We start from the raw sequence: 22932 nt of genomic DNA, 5'->3' as shown, positions 1-22932 counted from the left end.
TCTGCTTCCTCGAGAGTCTAGTTGTCTTTGTACAGAGTCTTTTTACAGAAAACACTCTCAGCTAGAATGCCCCTGTCTGGTGGTGCTACCTCACCTTGGATGATAGAACTAAACCCAGTTTTATGTGTGTTCAGTACATTGTGAATGAGGCCTCAAAAGGGGAAAGCATTGCCTACTGAGGATCTGGTCTGTGTCCTTCATGCTCGGTGATCTCACTCCACAGTTTGGTCATCCAGGGAGCAAATGAACTTGGCATCCTGGCATAAATATTTCCACTCCACACTTTACCCAGAGGTATACAGTCATGGACCAAAAGCTCCCATCTGCCTTGACTCTTCAAAGCATGATCTGAAGGTCAAAGAAGGAACCGTTCCCCTGATGCACTCTCCTCAATCCCTGGTCCTTCACGCTCCTTGGTGGGATGAGGAATGTGTGACTCAGCCTCTTAAGTATTTTTTCTCATTTGTAAACTAAGAATGCCCAAAAGTTATTTTCCCTCCATAGGAGTTCCTATATCTAACCCTTGACTCCAGACATTACGCTCATCTTTCAGAACCTTTACATTTCCTAAATAAAAAGAAGAGACTCATCTGTCTGATTCCGAGGAATATTTATTTTGGCTCTAGGTACCTTTTTTTTGTATTTGCGTTATTATTTTTCCGGGAAGCCCACAGCCCAGACCTGTGGACACTCCATTCTGACCTATGGCCTTCGCTCATGCTCTAGACCCACTGAATGGCCTGGGAATTCTTTTCTCCCCTGAATGTTATTCCAAGTCAAATCCTGACCCAGGTTTACCCACAGCTCAGACTTCATGGTTCACACAATGCTCCCAGAATCATCAATCATACAAAGACAAGCAGATTTCCAAAATTAGACCATTAGAGCTTTAAGATAACAAAATGCCTTTAAAAATACAACAGGAGTCAACAGTCTACAGTGTTCCACTTACAACTACTTTATAGCATTTTTAACTCTGTGCTGTAAACGAATTATGACAGCTGATGAAGCAATCTTTCAAGAGGCTAAGAACTTAGCTTATTCTGGATGATTTAAGGCTTAGGTTATTCCAGGTGATTTGAGAAGGGAAAAATGTTACCTGTCGGGTATTGAGCAATCCATGGAAAGACGTGGATGAAAAATACGTGATTGGAATCACAAAACTCTGCTGAGTGGACTAGGAGCTGTGTCCCAGCTCTCACTGTGGATTCTGTCGCTGTCAGGCCTTGTGAATGAGGGTGAAACACCAGGGGGCGACCTGAGAGGCACAGCTTGGTCTCAAGGGCATGACAAACTTGTTGCCTATCACAGTAGAGCTATATTATTCATACTGGCTTCACTTTGGGCAGAACATCACAGGAGGGCACAGACAACACAACACCAAGCCTTCTTCCCCTCCCCCACAGCGACTGTCATAAGACGCCATTGAGCTACAGTCAGAGGATCACCTTGTCTTCTGACTGCCCAATCCAGAGGAAAGCTTCCTGTCCTGGACTCTCTACAGAAGTGTCCACGCCCTTTTGCCGAGGTCCCCTGCAGTTTCATTAACAGACAAAACAGCTTCGCCGTGGCCCCCAAAGGTTACTGTCATTGGTACCATGGTCTCAGGAAGGAATCTTGGCCTTTCAGGACTTTTACATTTACTTAAACACTAAGTATGTTTTCAATTCCAAACTCAGGCGAGCAAATGGGAAGGATCCTGTGAGAATGGAGAAAATGAGAAACTGGTGTTCGGATTTCTCTGCCTCTCAGCAAGACACGGGGAGATTTCCAAAATGTAGGAATGAAGTTGAAAGATAAAGGAGAGTACAAAGAAGAGGAAAAGGATGAAGGAAAAACAGGAAAAAAAGAGAAGAGAATGTAAATGAGAAAAGGGGCATAGAAACTCATCAAGTGGAGGAGAAAGATGATAGGTAGAAGAAATGGGAGAGAGGAGGAAAAGGGTGTAAGAGAGGAGAAGAAGAGGAGGGCACAAGGCTGGGGTTGGGGGAAGGAAGGGGTTGTGTTACATTTCCCAGTGTATGTCTTGGACTTCTTGCTCCTCATCCTTTGGAGTCGGGAACAGACTGGAAGTAAAGCAAGATGGAGCAGAAACTATGGTGTCCCCTGTGCTCTAGGGTTTCTGTGGAGATAAAAATTTGACCTCACAGCCCAGAAAAACACAGCAGCTGGGGTTGCAGTGAGGCAAACACTTCTTGTTCAGGGGCTCACCTACCTCACTGGCATGAGGGACAGTCCCACTCATCTCAGTAGCAGACTCAGAGCTTCTCACATACCTCATTCCCAACTTCACCCCCCATGTTCAGAGTAAAGAGAGAAGCCGAGAAGCCCCCTCGTTTATCTTCCCTCATTCCAAAAAGATGGCTCTCACACATCCGATTGGTCACACTCAAGTCATGTGCATGCGTTGCACAACAGAGCAGAGGGCATGCTGGGAAATCAAGGCTTTGAGCTGAGCAAAATATCCAAAGGAAAGAGAGAATGGATGAAGGGAAGTACCCAAGGATTCTGGACACAGCTCGTTTTGTATTTTTCCTTTATGCAAACATGCCAGTGTGTGTGGATGGCTGGGCCTGAGTTAAGCCTGTCAGATCAACCATTCATGTTCCAAAGCACATAGCCAGTTAACCCAGAAAGCCCTCTGCAGTAATCGTCACTAGCAGTAAGTTAGGTCTTTAAGCTTCTACTTGTCAGCCTTGTTCTGTTTCATACACTTCAGTTTCCCAGCACTGAAGCAGAAGGACTAGTAAAGCAAACTATTTCTGCATTCAATAAAGAAGAATTAGGGAAAACACTGTAAGAAATAAAGAAAACCCAACTTGACACAAGTTACATTTGATCCTTTTCACTCTCTGCAGAATGCACATTAGCGGTGGAATGGACGGACAAGTATTTTACAAACAAAATAAAGTGATAATAATTAATCATTATTAATTTTGAGAGATTATTAGTTGAGGGGTTGGTGTGAGGAAGGAGGTCGAGTGGAAGCTGCCTGAGATTCATGAAGCAACATTTTAAAAGGTTGGGAGGATGTAATCTATGCTCTTCAGCAGAGGGTGGCTTGTGGGACTAGGGGACTAAAATGGATAATAAGGACTCCGCTGAGTGCTTCATCTCAAACTCAGGAATGATGTAAGAACTAAGGTGGACTGACAGGCTGAATCTTTCATTGTGATTTGGAGTCATCTTATTGATACTAAGAGAGGCCACTGAGGATGACCTGAACATGTAGCCAAGGTTGAGTATGGTAAATTACACACTTGAAGTCCTTGCTATCACCACCAGAAAGGGAGGAAAATACAGGTATATTGGGGAGTTTGTAACAAAGATCCTTGGGAAATAAGGTAATTTTAGGCATGTAACTTCTTCAGGGAAGTGGGTATGTCAAACTCCTCTGATTGGTTAGTTCAGGCATATCCAACCTGTGACACACAGGCCACATGAGGCTCCAAGGGCAGCAATGACTGTAGCACAACACAAAGTCATAACCTCATTTGGGGAGGTTTTTATTTTTTTGTAACCGGACTGTGTGGTTTTGGGTGTGAACTTTGTAGGGACCATTGTGTCAACATGTTAAAAGGGCAGACACTCCTGGCCACTCATCAGCTCTTACTGCATGGCATGCTCAGAATATTGTACAACTTAGGTTTAATTCTGGATTTTCAAAATGATTTTGTAGTTCCAACTTGGATTTACAAGTGGGTATCAGCCAGAAGACTTGGGAATCCAAGGTTATTCTCATGCGCGCAGTTAGTTTCAGACCATTCTGCACTATGATCTTGTCTCAAAACATACAAAAAGTATGGCTCCACGCTTGACTGATTCACACACACAGACACACAGACACACATACACACAGACACACACACACACACACACACACACAGAGACAAAGAGAGAGAGAGAGAGAGAGAGAGAGAGAGAGCACAAGCACTTGACATGTAAACTTCCAAAGTTATTTACTTTTAATTAATTCTTTGAATTGATAGCATAGAGCTTCACTAGACGCCTAATTAGTGCTAGACAATGTGTGAAAATCTGGAGACTCCATGGCTGTTTTGGAGAATAATTTCCTATAGATCAAATTTACAATACACAGATTAATAAAATGATGGTCACCTGAATCATGCACCACCAGCCAGTTCACCTGATTCTATGAAGCCCTTGCTGAAATAGGTTTTCTGTCTTCCATCAGGTCACCCAAGAATAGATCTCTTTAAAAGCAAAACCCAGAACAGGCTGGTGAGTAGGCCCTTAATTTGGTCTCTGATTTTAAGATACAGCAATAAGAAGTAGGAGGAAAATAGATCAGAGAAAGAGATAAATTTGGTTACCACTAATAGAGAAAAGAATCATCTTATAAAGGCTCTGAAGATGCTTTACAAAAGGCACATCTGCATGGATTGCTAGGGGAAGTGACTGGAAACCATTCCTCCAACAGCTCACCTTCCAGTTTGGTCTAGGTTAGTGTGGGAGCAGAAACTCCCTGAATTTACAGGATCTACATGCATGAGTGTCAAGGCCTGAGCTGGAAGTGTTGCTGCCGCAGAATCAAGAAAGCCCCAAGCAGTCAAAATCACCCAACAAAGACCAAGTCTAGCGAAAGTACCCAAGGAGCTAAAGGGGTCTGCAACCCTATAGGAAAAACAATATGAACTAACCAGTGCCCCTCCAGAGCTCGTGTCTCTAGCTGCATATGTAGCAGAGGATGGCCTAGGTGACCATCATTGGGAGGAGAGGACCCTTGGTCTAGCAAACTTTATATGCCCCAGTACAGGGGAATGCCAGGCCCAGGAAGCATAATGGGTGGGTTGAGGAGCAGGGAGGAGAGTGGGGGTGGGGAGGGTATAGGGGACTTTTGGAGAGGAAACTAGGAAAGGGGATAGCATTTGAAATGTAAATGAAGAAAATATCTAAAAAAAAAAAGACAAAAAAACAACAACAAAAAAAGCTCTTTCACATTCCATCTGACAAAGTGTTGAGGACCCCCCCACACGAGATTGGTTGTAGCAATGGTCTCATGTGGTCTTCAGCATTGGCAATAAGATGATTCTGGGAAGATTTGGGAAAACACCATATTGCCTCTTGGCAATTCTGTGACCACGGGTATATTATTAGGAGTGTGATGCTGGTCTTAGTTCTAGTAGAACCCAGCCATCTGGCATGTTGCCATCTCTTCCATCACTAACTCTAGCATCTCTGACTGTCCCTCTCACCCGTTCTCCCAACCACTTCTATCTCTGCCTTTGTCACCATTATAACCACTGTCACCATTACAATTACCACAATTATCACCATCATTAACATGACTGTCACCATTACAATTACCACCATTATGACCATCATTAACATGACCATATCACCATCAGCATTACAACCACCTTGACCCCCATCATCACCACCACGATTACAATTACCAGCACTGAGACAACCACAACCACCATCTCCGCCATCACCACCATCTCCACCATCACCATCATCATAACCACCATCTCCACCATCCACCACCGATTCTACAATTCTACCACCACCATCATCATCACCTCTAACCCTTGATACCATCTCCAGGACTCTGCTACTATCCCTGTAACCATCTATACTACTATAACCACTATCAGCCTCACCACCTCCCACCACTTTGGTATCATCACCACCACAGCTCCCACCTCCATAGGTGCTTTATTACCTACCACCTCTAAGCCTCCCTCCATTACCAACTCTACCACCCTCTGGCCTTCAGATCCCCATTGACACAACATAGACAGAGATTGGGGTTCTCTCATTTGTTGTTTATGACAGAGTTTCACTTTGCTCTCTATGTTCATTGGCAACCCCAGGCTATGGGTTGCGTTGTGTTCCCCAAGAGATAGACCTAAGCCCTGGCTCTCTGATCCTCAGAACATGAGCTTATTCAGAACTAAGCTAACTGTAGATGGAATTACTTAAGACGAGGCTGTACAGGATGGGCCAAGACTTCATAGTACTGCCTCTGAGTGGAAACATAACGTTGCCAGAAAAGCACATTGTGAGGTTGGCACCTACAAATTGGGGACCCCCAAGGACCAGTGGTCCTTACCAGCAGCTAAAAGAACACAGGGCAGAGTCTCCACAGGATCATCCAGAAGCAAGCGACTTGGCCAGTATCTGCCCTGTGCCTCTGGCCTCCAGCACTGGAAGAGAGCTAATGTTTTCTGCTCAAGCCACATGTTTTATGGTAGGTTTTATGTGAGCTCTGGGAAACGAATACACTCTTTTGTGCCTTCTCTTGGGCTCTTTCCCTTTTTTTTTTTCCAATTTTGATGTGTTAGCCTTGTTTTATTATTACCACTTAAAAGTCTGGTTGTTTTCTAATAAATGACAGAGAGAAATAGATGGGAGGGAAGGTGGAAGGAGTTGGGCAGAGTAGAGGGAGGGGAAGCTGTTATCAGGATATATTAAGTGAGAAAAATCTTTTATCAATAAAAGGGGGAACGAATATAAGTTGGTGCAGCTGTAGTGATGATTCAGCATTACGAGTCCTCGATGTTCTCCAGAGGGCCGGCTGGATTGTATTCCCAGGACCCAAGTCATCATTGCTTTTGACTCTAGCTCCAGGGGACCCAGTGACCTCTCTGGCCTTTGCAGACATTGTACACACTTGGTGATGGATGCTCACACAGATACACACACACATAAATTAAAAGTACACATTAGAACGTAATATGAATTAGCTCTTCTCAATAATGTACATTTTTAGAGCCTGCATGCTGTGCTGTTCCCTTTTGCATCCTGCCTACCATAGAATCCAGAACATTCTAGATTTGCACAGTCTGAATGTGTGGCCTCCCCACTTTATAAGCACAGACTCGTAGTAAACATTGGGCCATGACCAGAAATTTGTCTTGGTCTCTTTTCTTCTCTCGCCGTTCTCTCCTTTACAGCTCCGGCCTCCCAGTCAGGAATCCAGTTAGTGTGGCCGCAGGCGGCTACTCTTCCCTTCTGCATCCTGCCTACCATAGATTCCAGAACATTCTAGGTTTGCAGTCTGAATGTGTGTGATGTATTGCAGAAGGGGAGATTTGGATAGAGAAAATATAGACAGACACACAAAGGACTGACTGTTTGGCATACATCTCATGTAATCTGTGATGCTAGTTTTGTAGTTGTCATAAGTCAGTGGTTGCGTCTGGCGAGGACTTCCATCCTGTCCTGCAGAACTCATCCAAATCGTATCACCATGGTAATCAAAATTGCCTACTCATCCTGACATGACCCAGTAACTCCATCACACTGGATTCTCAGAGCTCCGTGGCATGCTGTCTCTCCTCAAGAATGATGGCATGACCAGATGTACATAGCCTGGGGCTTGCCTCTCTAGGACAGTTCACAACATATCTTCTCTTTGCTGTGTCAGCCCTGGACACTGATCTTTCCCTCCTGCTGGCCTCTGCTTCCCTGCAAGCTGCCACACGTGCTATGATTCCCTCCCTCACTCGGAATCAAGCATGTTTGTCATACGTGTTTGTGCACTTATGTTTTATATCTGTATAGAGTATATAGATATTTTTTTTTCCTTTTTGACTCAGTCGATTCAACCCTTCCCTACACATGTTCTGAATGCTTAAATCCCCCCCCCAGGTGTATGTGTTTAAATACTTGATCCCCAGGTGGTTCCTGGGAAAGTTATAGAATCTCTAGAAGGTAAACCCTCCTAGAGGAAGTAGGTCAACAAGGGTGTGCCTTGAGGGTTTATAATGCAACACTACTTCCTGCTCCACTCTTAACTTCCAGGTACCAAATAGTGTGACCACCTATTTGGGTTCCTGCTACCATGTTTCTCTGCCATGGTGAGCTGTAGCACTTCTTAAACTCTGAAGCCAAATAAATCTTCTCTCCTGTGAAGTTTTTGTCACATGTTTGATAAAAAAGGAAAAATAACCCATCTTACATACTTTTTCCTTTGTTTTTTTTTTTTTTTTTGTATCTTCACAAACTTGTGCCTACCATCAGTACCATACCATATGTCCTGGTTCACTATGCCTCTGATGCCTCCCAATGCCTGTTACTTAACAGGTATTAGCTTTGTGGGAAAGGAGAGACTACTTCCTCTCACACACTGGAACTCTTAATATTTTTATAAAGTTTCCCCACAACAACCTGTTTGTGCTGTTTATACTCCTGTGGTCACTGTGTAGCCCAAGATAGAATCTAGTAATTTTGTGAAGTCAGTGTAAATCTGTATCAGTCTCTCAGTTGAAGGATCACATTAAGATAGAGTCAGATAACGTCAGAAGATGCTATATGTTTCTAATGTAAAAAGTATAGTATTGGCTGTCCTGGAACACGCTCTGTAGACCAGCCTGGCCTTGAACTCAGAGATTCACCTGCTTTAGCCTCTCAAGTGCTGGGATTAAAGGTGTGCCCCAACCTGGCTAAAAGTATAATTTTAAAACTGACAAAATTAGCAAGGAAAATGCTTGTGTTGTCTGTCTGATATCCTTGCCTAGGAGCCACCAAGGATAAGCAACTGGCTCTCTGCTCAGTAGAACTTTGTAGGGAATCAGCATACACAGATTTTGGAGCTGTTTAGAGATTGTCTTAATGAAGTGTTCCCTGACTTATGAATTCAGATGAGCACAGCTTTATCTTGTTTCATTCCAAACCCTGCAGGCACTTCCTGGGTCAACACTGCAATGATTGGAAGTATGAATGGCAGACAGGTATGCAGGCTTGGTGTGTAGAACCTAACCTTCAGGGTGGACTATAATAGAGGAATCGGGGTCTGTTCCTCAGGTCTTGTCTTCCCATGGGGAATGAGTATTCTGGTGGAATGCTCTCTCACAGCTGGGTAACACTCTTCATGCTTTCTGGGTTTATTTTTTAATGCTCACACTGAGCCCAGGAATGGTAAGGGAAGTGATCCTTCCCAGGAGCCTTTGCTGCAGCATGACCTGACCTCCCGATGCTCTCTACAGAGATTAGTAAAGCAGTCTGAAGAAGTCAAAGTTAATGTCCACACAAGTGATGACTCTTCACCTGGCTAATGTAGCTGTGGAAAGAACTGGGCTCTTGGCCTCTAAGTAAATGAAGGCTATTCAAAACTAACTTCCACAAGGGAGCTCTTTCTGGGAATGAAGCATGTATCTGGGACGTTAAGCCTTAAGTATATAATACATTTATGTTAAGCAACTGTTGCTTTCAGGAAGAGATACAGACTTATTCAGGAGGCCACGAAAGGTCCTACACACTTCCTAACTTGGACCTGGCTTCGCTGGTGACTTCTACACTGTTTTATAGTGAAACTATATCAAAGGTTGTTGGCCAAAGTGTAGATCCAGTACCCTTCCTTCCTTTTCCCCAGTACCCTTCTCAGGGCATGCTTCCCTGTCCAACTAGCAGAGTTCATGCCTTTTCACCTTTGGAGTCCTTCTCTTCTAAAGTGTTCCTCCAGAGCCCCCAAAACATTGGGGATATGCCCCTTTGGATTAATGTATTACCAAGCACACACTGCTTAGACTTTCTATTAATTAATGGGCAGATGCCCATTAATCTGATACCTTCCCTGGGATGGGGCCTGCAGATGGTGCTGTAATAGCACCTTGAACAGTATCCATCCAACCAGGGTAGGAGAATTCTGCCCTCTTCCCCTCAGAGAGCTTACTCAAGCTACATCTTCCTATAACAAGCACCACTGTGACTGGGTGGCATCTGTGACTCACCATGCTTAAGGCCAAAGGACTTCAAAGAGAAAGGTTAGAAGAAGAGCAGATTGAACAGCAAAATGGAACTCTCAACTGTGTTTCCTGTCTGTAGTGGGGATCTGCATACAATAACGTTTCTCAACCTCGAAGAATCTTGGTGAGGGTACAGGAGATAACTCACAGTAAACACTACAGTCTAATTCTTGGTAGAGAGTTAAACATTATATGTTGATTTAAGGAAAAATAGTGTAATAGTGTCTTAGGGGTCACTTAACAGGACCTCCCCATGACCATGAAGGAAGGGCTTCAGCTGAGGTTAGAAACCCAGACATGAGTCCAATAGCCCTCTTCTGGTGTGTACAGTTCTTGGGTTCTCCCAATGGAGGGGAGCTCAACATGCATCCCGTTTCTTACGAAGTTCAAGCATGGCGGTCAATGATGTTTTCCCCTTTGCTTTACCCCACTCCTGTGTATCAACTGTCTGAAAGCCAGACCTCTCTGCCTGGCCCTTTTCTCTCCTCAGCTCTTTCAACTCTTCTTTTCCTTGGGCAAACTCCTCATTTGCTTTATGTTCTAAGGTTTCTAGCATGAACATCTGCACCATTCTAGTGATCCTTCTCTGCACCAAACCCAACCCTCTTCAATGTGACAGCCTCTTGGAATGTGTTCTCATTTCATGCAAGAGTTTTCCCATTCCTCACCCCAGAAAAAGGGGAATCATTCACTCCCCCATGATGCTCTCCAAATATAAAATCCCTCAACTTAGATGTGTTACCCATGCAGGTGGATGAGATATACATGCACAACACACAGAGATTTCTATCTTGCTATGGTCAGGATCCTGAATGTAGGAATAATGTAACACAGAAAGACTGAACCTCAGAAAGAAAACAACTCACAGGAGATCTGAGCAAAAACGTGCTTGTTTTCTAGTGTGCATATAATATAGTTGAGTGAATTAATGCTTTTAAAGAAATGTCACTCCAAAAATCAGAGGAGAAAGAAGAAGAAGAAGAAGAAGAAGAAGAAGAAGAAGAAGAAGAAGAAGAAGAAGAAGAAGAAGAAGAAGAAGAAGAAGAAGAAGAAGAAGAAGAAGAAGAAGAAGAAGAAGAAGAAGAAGAAGAAGAAGAAGGAGAAGAAGAAGGAGAAGGAGAAGAAGAAGAAGAAGGAGAAGAAGGAAGGAGAAGAAGAAGAAGAAGAAGAAGGAGAAGAAGAAGAAGAAGAAGAAGAAGAAGGAGAAGAAGAAGAAGAAGAAGAAGTAGAAGAAGAAGAAGAAGAAGAAGAAGAAGAAGAAGAAGAAGAAGAAGAAGAAGAAGAAGAAGAAGAAGAAGAAAAGAAGAAGAAGAAGAAAACTGAAAGGAAAGACATCAAAAAGACAAATGACCACAGCAACTACTTCAGCCTTGAGGGACTCCTGGCAAAATGTGTTTGGTTCTGATGGCAACACCTTCTCAAGTGTGAGGTACTTGCATTACATGATTTTTGGCTGATTCCATAAGAGTCTGTGATTATGGAGCTGGAGTAAGAAGGAATGGAAAGTAACTTTGCACTTGGATGAGCAGGAGTTGAAACACGGCTGATGTTGGCAACTATACTGTCTCAATGCTCTTCTTGCCTTTTCCCTTTCCCACGTGCTGCTTGAGTAGAATCGAGAATCTCATGCATATAAGGCGAGTACTGAGTCACTGAGCTGTGCCTTCAGCATGCATCCTTCTTCTCAGCAGATGCAAGGCAGGATTAAGTACACACGTGGCTGTATGCTGAGACTGAAGACTATGCATGCAGCTACACTGCCAGTGTCTTGAAGCCATCCCAGCCATGAAGATAGAGATGTACTTTGTCATTGTCAGAGAACAGTCCGACCTTTCATGCTGTTCATAGGCTACAGCTTGCCTGTCTCACTACTGCTAGTAAAGCCAAATTGTGGGTCAGAAACTTGGACATCATTGCTTGATCCAATTTCATTGAAAGCAATATAAGCTTCATACTGGTTTGCACTGATTCTCTATTGTCTTAGTTCACTGGTGTTGTGGTAAAATACTTAAATAACAAAATCAGCTGGAGGGAGAAAGAGTTTGTTCTGGCTTACATTCCCATGATACAGTCCATGATGAAAGTCAAGGCAACAGGAGCTTGAAGCAGCTGGTGAAGCATCACACCAGCCTCCAGGAAGCAGAGATGGATAGATAAACCCATTCATTGGCTCTGCTGCCCTTCTCTGCTTATACATCCAGGATCCCAGTCAAGGATTGGGACTACCCACAGTGGACAGGTTTAACTACCTCAGCTGATTCAATCAGGATATCCCCCGCAGATATGCCCAGCAGCTCATCTGCCACAGACTTGAGATCCTTTCAAGTTGACAGTTCACATTGACCATCATACATGGGTTCTTTCCCTAGAAAGTACAGCCCTTGAAAACAATAAAATAAAGAAAGCATTGCTTTCTTTAGAGAAGGCAGTGTAGACACCATAGATGGATTGACAGTCAGCCTGGGATTATGGGCTGAGATTGAACACAGGCTAATAGATAAGTGAAGATATCACAGTAGTTGATCTCCCTGCTCCAGCATTAGAATACTAGTCCTAAAAATCCAAACTTTGGCTAATAGGTTTGCATATATGTAATGGTATCCATTTTATCTATGTCACAGGTGGATATAAATTGTTGGTCCAGTGGAGCATTTTCTCCTCTGTTTAGATCTCACCACTTCCTTGCCTCTGCCTGTGCTGACTATAATCAGGGGGTAGGGTTATCTGTAGCTCTGCCCACACTTACTTTGTCAAGGGGCAAAGCTTTCTCCTTAGTGACCACATCCTACTGAGTGTCCAAGCCTTTCACCCCTGTCCTTCCCAGGGCTCCAGATGTCCTTGGCCATTGAACCAAAGATCTTACAGAGGCCAGACAGATAAGATGCAGTCTAAAACTGCCAGTTACTATTGGTAATGCAGCATGCTCTATCAAGAACAAGCAAGCTCTTGCCCAGCCTGAGGCAGTATGAGCAGTGGGACCAGCACTTTCCAACAGAGCGGTATAAGAGGTGGTGACACTGGTGTGCACCGACCTTCTCAAGACTGTGTTGAGGACTCCGGGCCACACTCTTCCTTCTCTGGGAATGCTGAGGCATGATGCCACAGAAGCAGCTCACTGCCTCAGCTGATCAGCTAGAACGAAGCGACCTGCTTCTAATACTGAAGGTGAGCCAGCTCTACTATTCTCAATTCTACACACTGGGTCATGAAAACCTACGTAAGGTTTATAGCAAATATATCTTGTAATTTAAATTATACAGCTCAATAAAAATGTAGCAGAGCTTGCTTTACTAGGCCACTCTGGATTGTTCTGCCCCCACCCTATCCTCCCCTTTCTTCAGCATCAGCCATTAAGCTGGAGCCATGACCTTGTATAATATAACTCAATGGAAAAGGACTTTTAACATGTTTAATAGCCATATGAAATATTACTCCCCTGAGCCTCTGGAATATAAAAGTGGTACCGTATTGGCAACTTAAATTGAAGATTCTTTTGAGAACATGGCTTTGAGTGGAAAAAGACTTGGAGAAAAATGAAATAAACTAAACTTTTGGCTTGGCTTTGCTAAGTTCAGTGATCTCTGTTTACTTTAGACACACTTATAGAAGAGGTGGCAGAGACTCACTTATGTGACAAGCCCCCCCTCCCCCCCCCACACACACACTTTCAGGCTCAGATTCCTGTGCCTTTGACTATTGTGTAAACAATAATATTACAGAACGGGTCATTCCGTCCTACCTTCCTCCTTCCTGTCTCCTCTGTCCCCTCTGAAAATCTCTGGAAAACATGGTAAAGTACCAAGCCCACGCCCTTTCTCCCACTGGATGGTCAAATGCTATTAATATTTTACTTTACTTGCTTGGGTTTTTTTCCTCTAAACACATTAAAAAATTACAAAGATAGTGTGTGACTACATAGCATTCTTACAAGTAAATCCGTCTGAGCTGGGCTTAATGGAACAAACCCATAATCCAGGCACTTGGGGATACTTGAGTTCTACCTCAGTCAAGTGTTCCTTAAAACTGCAGCTAAAAACTCTCTACGTTTTTCATTTTTGACTCTATATACATTATACTAATATGGCTTGTGTGCTCTCTCTGTCTCTCTCTCTGTCTCTCTCTGTCTCTTTCTGTCTCTTCCTCTCTTTCTCCCTCCCTCCCTCCCTCCCTCCCTCTCCCCCTTCTCTATCTCTTCCTCTCTCTTTTCCTCCCTCCCTCTACCTCCCTCTCCCCTTCTCTCCTCCCCTCCCCTTCTCTCCTCTCCCTTCCTCCCTCCCTCCCTCTCTGTCTCTCTCTCCACCTCTCCTTCTCCCCTTTGCCTCCTGCTCCCCTTCTCCCCTCTCTCTCCATCCCCCCTCCCTCAGGATCTACTGATATGCATTCTTTGGTACCTGGCTGCTGCATTGTAGGCCAAAACATCAGAGCACAGCACAGCCCTCTCCCTCCTTGGGGAGCAGTGGTGTATTGTGTGTCTTCTTCCAATTCTGCTATTTCATGCAACTGACAAAAGGTGCATCTTTCTTTTGTTTTTGGACATGGCCATGTGAAAAGGAAATCTGTTTTAAAAACGTAAACAAAAATATGGAGGAGTCTGTAGAGATGGCTCCGTGGTTAACAACATTTGCAGAGAACCTGAGTTTGGTTTCCAACACCCACACAGAGGCTCACAATCATTATCTATAATGCTAGTTCCAAGGATTGTTGCCTCCTGGCCCCTTGGATGCTGTATGCACATGGTGCACATACATACACATATGGGCAAACCACTCATACATAGACACTATGCACATGGTATACATAATTATATACATGGGCATGTACTCATACACATAAAAAATGAAAATAAATCTTTAAAGATTTTGAAATTTTAATAAGTGCCTGCCTGTTCTCTCACTGGAGCAAGGCAAAGACCAGCTCACTGGGATGCATAATTCTTTTTTTTTTTTTTTTTTGAGACAGGCTTTCTCTGTATAGCCCTGGCTGTCCTGGAACTCACTTTGTAGACCAGGCTGGCCTCGAACTCAGAAATCTGCCTGCCTCTGCCTCCCGAGTGCTGGGATTAAAGGCGTGCGCCACTACGCCTGGCTCTGGGATGCATAATTCTTACAGTCAGGAGTGTGCTTTGGTCTTTCTTCCCTGATAAGGGAGAAGCTGAGTCATTTTATCTGAGACTCCTGCCAATACTGCAAAACCTTTTGTACTTGTCCTTAGCTGTCTACAGCATCTTCACTACACTGGCCCTGTCAGTGCTCCATGTGAATCTAGACAGAAACCTGCTCTATGGCTGTACACAGGGCAAGGGACATTGAGGCCTGCTCCATCTTACCTTTATTTTCTGATGAAGAAGACACCAGCTAAATCAGATGACTTGGGAGAGGGGCTGACATGGTTGCCTGTTTCAATGTGGCTGATCTGTAAGTGGATTGCACTGGACACTTCAGATCCTTAATGGATTTTGGGTCTCATGCATATACATCTATATGTCACTAATGCAGCATTTGTTGACAAACCAAGGTCATAGGTGTCCCATCATGCTGACATCACTCCCTTAAAGCAGGACTGAATTACACTTATTCATCTTAATTGACATTTGATTGGAGAGAAGAAGGTAGAACCAGGGAATGAAATACTTCTCCCAAGGCAATCCAAGACAGGAGCTACCAATGGCAGCTGATGCCAGAAAAATCACAGCACAGCAGAGGATGTCTCCAGGTCAGAGCATTGTAAGCAAGCTATTGAAAGTTATAGCAAAGAGGGGGCAAGCCAGAGGGAGGCAGGGGAGGACAGGGCAGGGGTGTAGGCAGAGTGCAAACAAGGAGGGCAGGCTGGGGTGCAGCCAGCAGGAGGATGATGGGATGACAGGCTGAAGTGTAGGCAGATGGAGACAGGGAGGTCAGGGCTGGGGTGCAGCCAGAGGGAGGACAGGGACGGCAGATTGGGTGTAGGCAGAGGTGTATTCCCAGAGTCCACATCATTCTTGCTGAGTGGCGTGGTTTCACAGCACATGTCTCATCTGGAACATTCCAGATGCTCAGTTGCTGACAAATGTGTTTGCCTCTCTGGCCCTAGCCTTCAAAGCTAAATCAACAAGGCTCTCTTAAGATTGATCATTTATGTTTGCTTCTTGGCTCCTCATTTATACCACAGAGGAATCGAACTTTTTCATTTCTTTCTCTCCCCATTGGCCTGGAATCTTCTCAATCCTCTCTCTATTGCCAGCACCCCCCACCCCAGCCCCTAACAAGTTATGAGCAGGCAGTAGGCATGGTGGCCAGAGGACGTGAATGTGGAAAGAACATCACAATGGACTTCAATCCTGCAGTTCTTTAAAAGTATATGGAAAATTCCTTTTGGAGCAATGCACATATTTGAATATTTGTATACATATTCCTGTACAACCCAGTGTGTGGAAACACTGATTGCATGTTGGTGATTGTCCAAGCAGTGAGGTCCTTGTCTTTAGAAGGGTTCAAGAGACTGAAGAGTGGTTCTCCACAGCTGCAGTGGTCACTAACCTGATAGAGCTAGAAGTCTCCTGCAACACGGAGCCATCCTCATGAAAAGAACGGAGAGAGACCCATGCCAAGCGTCTTGGCATGCTACAGCCAGGCAGGCTATAACAGATTAGCTCTACCCTTAACAACGCATTTCACTGGGCCTAAGAGAGATGTATGGAAATGTGTCAAGGGAAAGAGTGCATAGCCCCAGCTGGCCAGGGTGGCACAGGGCAATCACAGCAATGAGAGCACCGAGCCAGCACCAAGACTCATGGGGCAGCTTCGTTATAAGGATATGATAGACAGGATCATGGAGAAGCTGGGTTGCTCTTGCAATGGGATAGAGCCTTGCCCTTCTTTGTTGCTACTTCAAATTTGGATGGAGTCCTTTCTGACTAAAATTAGCTGCCATTTGAGACCATTTAGAGAGCTTGGCAGGGCTAGTTGGTCATCTCATCCCAGTTACCAAGAGAACTGACCTCACTTGTGGGGCAACTTCCAAAAAGCCCAACCCCCCAGTGAATACACAGGGATACACACAGTGGAAGGAGTCTACTACTGTAATCTGAAGGAAGCCTCAGTCATCAGTGGGTGGCACAAGACTTTCTGTCCTCCAGTGACCTTCAGGAAAGGTGAGGTTTCAAAGAAGTTGGGGGAAGAGGAAAGAGAAGCAGTGAAAGCTAAAATTCTTTCAAGACAAGTAAAATTTTTCAGTCAAGCTTAAGAAAGGTCCACAATGGGGACTTAATCAGTCAAGCCCTTGCCGAAGACCCGAGCCAGATCCTTAGCATGCACATAAAAAGCTGTGCCCGGTGACACATATGTTCTCCCATTGCTCAAAAGGCAGAGACACAAGGATCCCTGCAGCCCACAAGCCAAGTTGGTGATCTCCACATTTGTTGAGAGAATCTGCCTCAAAAAGAATAAGGTAGCCGGTTGGCGCATGCCTTTAATCCTAGCACTTGGGAGGCAGAGGCAGGTGGATTTCTGAGTTCGAGGCCAGCCTGGTCTACAAAGTGAGTTCCAGGACAGCCAGGCCTACACAGAGAAACCCTGTCTTGAAAAACCAAAATACATCCAGCGTCCACAAGCACATGCACATACATATGTTCTCTCTCTCTCTCTCTCTCTCTCTCTCTCTCTCTCTCTCTCTCTCTCTCTCTCTCTCTCTCACACACACACACACACACACACAGCAGGGTAGGGAAGGGAGAGGGAACAACATAGCTTTGATAGCAGTGAGCCATCAGAGTTCAGTTCATGCATGTGTGTGGTATTTCTCAGAAGCCAAATCTGCCTTGTTTTTAGATGCAGCTAGTCGCTCCTGGGAGAGCACTGCTGCTTGTTTGTGCCAATGCTGATATTTCCTGGATGTGATCTACCCTTGCTGACCAAATCCTAACCCACCAAATGCCTAGCTCTGTGGAGTGAAAGTCAGTATATCCTGACTGTTTCCATCCACCAGAAAGATGGTTGTCTGGATTTCCCAGGATTGCTGCTCCTGTGGTCCTCAAATGGCTATGGGAAGTAAGAGGTTATCAGAAAGGGTCCCCAAAGCACGGTACTTGAGAAGGCTGAGTGTGCAGCCAGAGACAGCATCTGCATTCATTACTCTTCTTATTTCTATGGAAAACAAGTGTGACAGGTTGGACAGAGAGTTGTGCATGCCAGGTTTGGCTTCCAGCACACATGATGCTTAGCTCACAACTGTTTGTAACTCCAGTTCCAGAGAATCACATGCCTTCTGGCCTCCCTGTGCAACACACACACACACACACACACACACACACACACACACACACACACACACACACACACTGCTAAAAATAAAATTGAAAAAGCAAATCTGACCAAAATAATGTAAGAAAGAAGGGAGCGTTTTCTTTTTTTCATTCTTTTTTTTATTGGATATTTTCTTCATTTACATGTCAAATGGTATCCCAAAAGTCCCCTATACCCTCCCCCATGCCCTTCTCCCCTACCCACTCACTCCCACTTCTTGGTCCTGGCTTTCCCTGTACTGGGGCATATAAAGTTTGCTAGACCAAGGGTCCTCTCTTCCCAATGATGGCCACCTAGGCTATCTTCTGCTACATATGCAGCTAGAGACACGAGTTCTGGGGGGGGGGGTACTGATTAGTTCATATTGTTGTTCCACCTATAGGGTTGCAGACCCCTTCAGCTCTTGGGTACTTTCTCTAGCTCCTACATTGGGGGCCCTGTGTTCCATCGTATAGATGACTGTGAGCATCCTCTTCTGTATTTGCCAGGCACTGGCAAAGCCTCACAGGAGACAGCTATATCAGGGTCCTTTCAGCAAAATCTTGCTGGTGTATGCAATAGTGTCTGTGTTTGGTGGCTGATTATGGGATGGACCCCCGGGTGGGGCAGTCTCTGGATGGTCCATTCTTTGTCTTAGGTCTAAACTTTGTCTCTGCAACTCCTCCCATGGATATTTTATTCCCTATTCTAGGGAGGAATGGAGTATCCATGAGTTGGTCTTCCTTCTTGATTTTCTTGTGTTTTGGAAGTTGTATCTTGGGTATTCTAGGTTTCTGGGCTAATATCCACTTATCAGTGAGTGCATATCAAGTGACTTCTTTTGTGATTGGGTTACCTCACTCGGGATGATACCCTCCAGATATATCCATTTATCCAAGAATTTCATAAATTCATTGTTTTTAATAGCTGAGTAGTACTCCATTGTGTAAATGTACCACATTTTCTGTATCCATTCTGTTGGGGGACATCTGGGTTCTTTCCAGCTTCTGGCTATTATAAATAGGGCTGCTATGAACATAGTAGAGCATGTGTCCTTATTACCAGTTGGAACATCTTCTGGTATATGCCCAGGAGAGGTATTGCGGGATCCTCCGGTAGTACTATGTCCAGTTCTGAGGAACTGCCAGATTGATTCCCAGAGTGGTTGTACCAGCTTGCAATCCCCCCAGCAATGGAGGAGTGTTCTTCTTTCTCCACATCCTCGCCAGCATCTGCTATCACCTGAATTTTTGATCTTAGCCATTCTGACTGGTGTGAGGTGGAATCTCAGGGTTGTTTTGATTTGCATTTCCCTGATGATTAAGGATGTTGAACATTTTTTCAGGTGCTTCTTAGCCCTTCGGTATTCCTCAGGTGAGAATTCTTTGTTAGCTCTGAGCCCCATTTTTAATGGGGTTATTTGAATTTCTGGAGTTCAGCTTCTTGAGCTCTTTAAATATACTGGATATTAGTCCCCTATCAGATTTAGATTGGTAAAAATTAGTTCCCAATCTGTTGGTGACCTTTTTGTCTTATTGACAGTATCTTTTGCCTTACAGAAGCTTTGCAATTTTATGAGGTCCCATTTGTCGATTCTTGATCTTATAGCACAGGCCATTGCTGTTCTGTTTAGGAATTTTTTCCCCTGTGCCCATATCTTCATGGGTTTTCCCCACTTTCTCCTCTATAAATTTCAGTGTCTCTGGTTTTATGTGGAGGTCTTTGATCCACTTAGACTTGAGCTTTATACAGGAGATAAGAATGGATCAATTTCCATTCTTCTACATGATAACTGCCAGTTGTGCCAGCACCATTTGTTAAAAATGCTGTCTTTTAAGCCGGGCATGGTGGCGCACGCCTTTAATCCCAACACTCGGGAGGCAGAGATAGGTGGATTTCTGAGTTCGAGGCCAGCCTGGTCTACAAAGTGAGTGCCAGAACAGCCAGGGCTACATAGAGAAACCCTGTCTCGGAAAAGAAAAAAAAAAAGCTGTCTTTTTCCTTTTTTTTTTTTTTTTTTTTTTTTTTTTGGTAACAGTTTGATCATACCTGGACAGCACCCAAGGCAGGCAGAGGGTTGTACGGTGTCTATAGCTGTGAAGAAGAGAAAAGCAAAAGCTGCTGATTAGCAAGCAGGCTTTTCAGGACCACATCACATTTGAGGCCACCACTCACATTCTTCCTGCCTCCTTCAGTTAGAGAGAACCTCTTCGGGAACACCCTTACAGACACACCTGGGTATGTCTCTCCTGTAGTTCCCAATGCCATCAGGTTATCGTTAAATATTAACAACCAAGCATACAAGAGACGTTGAAAACCTGTGAGCGGGCTGGTGAGATGGCTCAGTGGGTAAGAGCACCCGACTGCTCTTCTGAAGGTCCAGAGTTCAAATCCCAGCAACCACATGGTGGCTCACAACCATCCTAATGAGATCTGACTTCCTCTTATGGAGTGTCTGAAGACAGCTACAGTGTACTTACATATAATAAATAAATAAATCTTTAAAAAAAAAAAAAAAAGAAAACCTGTGAGCATCATGGAGCCTGAAGCCAGCCCTAATGTCCAGAATCAGGCAGTCTCTCTGCACTGCCTCAGTGGAACAAAATGCAGACTTAGCCAGAACCAGAGAAAATGAAGCACTGTGAATACTCTGGACTTCCCACCTGGGGAGGGGAAGCTTTTTTATGGCTTTGATCCACAGCATTTTATTCTTGTCAATGAGAACACCGATGTCCACTTGTCTGATGCAATGGACTCAAGCTCTCAGAGCCATGCAGCCAGACGACGGCAGGGTAGCATGCGATCCACAGACCTCCATGATTCCAGTTTTCTCTTTCATCTGTCATCTTCTCAGGTCATAGCCATTAAATCAGGAGAAGAGAAGAGCAGGAGACTCCATCTCTACCTAAAAATCCACCAATAGGCAAGTGGTTCCATTATTGGCATTCTCTGACATCAGAGAGGGAACAGAGCAGTTGCCTGCCTGCTGCATTTTTTTGCTGGAAACCACCCAGAATTTTTTTTTTCATAGAAAAAAAAAGACCTTTATTTTTGAGTAGGAAAAAAGAATCTACTGCCCTAACATAACAGGAGAGTAGATCACTTTTTCAGGGGCAGTTCAGGGTACCATGTGCCCAGTCAACATGGTCTGCAGGCCCAAGGATGGCTCCACAGATTTGCGTTTTAGGGTAAGGACTTGCTTTTATGAAATTGTTGATGGTGCTGTTACATTCTGAACAGAACGAAGTGGGGGCTTCTGAATTAATTACATGCCTTTAATGTGCACTATATGCCAATGCTGGGCCAGAGACACTGGACAGAGACTTAAAAGTTGCAGTATTGGGATGTAATAGAAAACATCGAACTCCCTTTCAGCAAGGAAAAAGCAAATGTTCTGCCACACCCTGAACCCCCTGTCCAGGAGTCACAGGGCTAGACTTCCAGCCTAGAGGCTGAGGAGGATCTGAGGTGTGTTTGCAGTTCTCCATAACGACTTGCTCAGTATTCATTAAATATTTGGTTCTGGGGGAACCAGGGATGCATTTGCCCTGCTCACATTGCCTGACAGGCACCAGACACTCAGTACTTAGCTTCTGGGTGTCTTGAGGAAATGAATGAATGAGGATAGGGAGGCGACTCAGCACATAAAGTGCTGAAACATGCATAAAGCATTCAAACATGAAGACCTAAGTTCCCACACAACCCACATACAAAAGCTGGGTGTTGGGGTGTGCACATGTGGTCCCCAGCACTGTGGAGGTACAGAGGAAGTAAATCCCTGTGGCTTAGCAGCCAGCACAACCCAACCAGAGGGGTCCAGGTCCCAGAGAGAGACCCCATTTCAGAATCTCTCTCTCTCTCTCACACACACACACACACACACACACACACACACACTCAAAGAATAAAAGAGAGAGAGAGAGAGAGAGAGAGAGAGAAAGAAAGAAAGAAAGAAAGAAAGAAAGAAAGAAAGAAAGAAAGAAAGAAAGAAAGAAAGAAAGAAAGAAAAGAAAGAAATGAAGGAATGAAGGATTAAATGGCTGAGTGCTCTACTATCCTCAGATCAGGTTTGAACTATAAATCTCTGAGTAGTTCCCCTTGAACTTAGTATACACATATACTGGCTTAACTCCTGCAGAATCTCAGACACACATAAAGAAGCTCTTGGGTCAATATTGAAAGCTGTTTCTTAGGTGTACAAGTGTGTCAGGGGCAGGGGACAGTGCAAGACAAGAGAGAAGGGTCCAAAATTGTGGACAGCCCAGCTCTGTTCTGGAATGCTAAGTGAGCTGGTGATCAGTGACAATGAGCACTTGCAGGTCGGGGAAGCCCAGACTGTGCTGCCTCCCACCTGACATGAAGAGCTCATACCTCTCTGCTTATCAGAGTCCAGCCAGCACGAGTTACAAGAGCTCAGAAGAACAAGACACAGGGGACTGTATATTCAATCTACATCAACAAGGACTTTGTGCCGATCTCTCTCTCTCTCTCTCTCTCTCTCTCTCTCTCTCTCTCTCTCTCTCTCTGTCTGTCTGTCTGTCTCTCTGTTATCCACGTTCACTGAAGGGCCAGGAATCATCCTTGTCTTCATGAGTGTCTTCAAAAATGTTAATATGACTTTTATTCTTCTGCCTTAATTTAAACCTCAGAGCCTTTCTGTCACCCAGCTTCCTGCCCTGCCTTGAAATGACGGGCCTAGAAGGGTTCTGCTCACCACCCCACTATTATTACTGGATAATTGCTCAGCATTTTCTGAAAATAATTAATCTTGCCTTTGAAATGGAAGAAATCCCTAAATTGAGCAGTATCATGAAAGCCATTCTTTCATGTAATTTAGGTCCCATCAGCCAGTACCAGCCATTAAGTTCACCCATTTCTGGCTCAAACCCATTGAGGAGAGTTAGCAATAGAGGTATTTTAAATTAAAGAACAAAACCCCAAACCTTGGGGTCTTAATACTG

The 22932-nt window shown here is 44.4% G+C and overlaps 1 long non-coding RNA gene across 2 annotated transcripts in view; it reads left to right on the top strand.

Moving 5' to 3' along the window:
* The first annotated feature begins 12510 nt into the window (after positions 1–12510).
* The window catches only part of Gm36244, a 103113-nt gene continuing 92691 nt past the window's right edge, over positions 12511–22932 (top strand). For both annotated transcript variants that reach the window (XR_003956550.1, XR_003956549.1), the window contains exon 1: positions 12511–12878. This is a non-coding gene — a long non-coding RNA (predicted gene, 36244). The remainder of the gene's footprint in view (positions 12879–22932) is intronic.

Source organism: Mus musculus, chromosome 6 (genome assembly GCF_000001635.26).
Source record: "Mus musculus strain C57BL/6J chromosome 6, GRCm38.p6 C57BL/6J".
Taxonomy (NCBI): Eukaryota; Metazoa; Chordata; class Mammalia; order Rodentia; family Muridae; genus Mus; species Mus musculus.
Note: the sequence above shows the minus strand (reverse complement) of the source record. Positions and strands in the feature narration are given on the sequence as shown.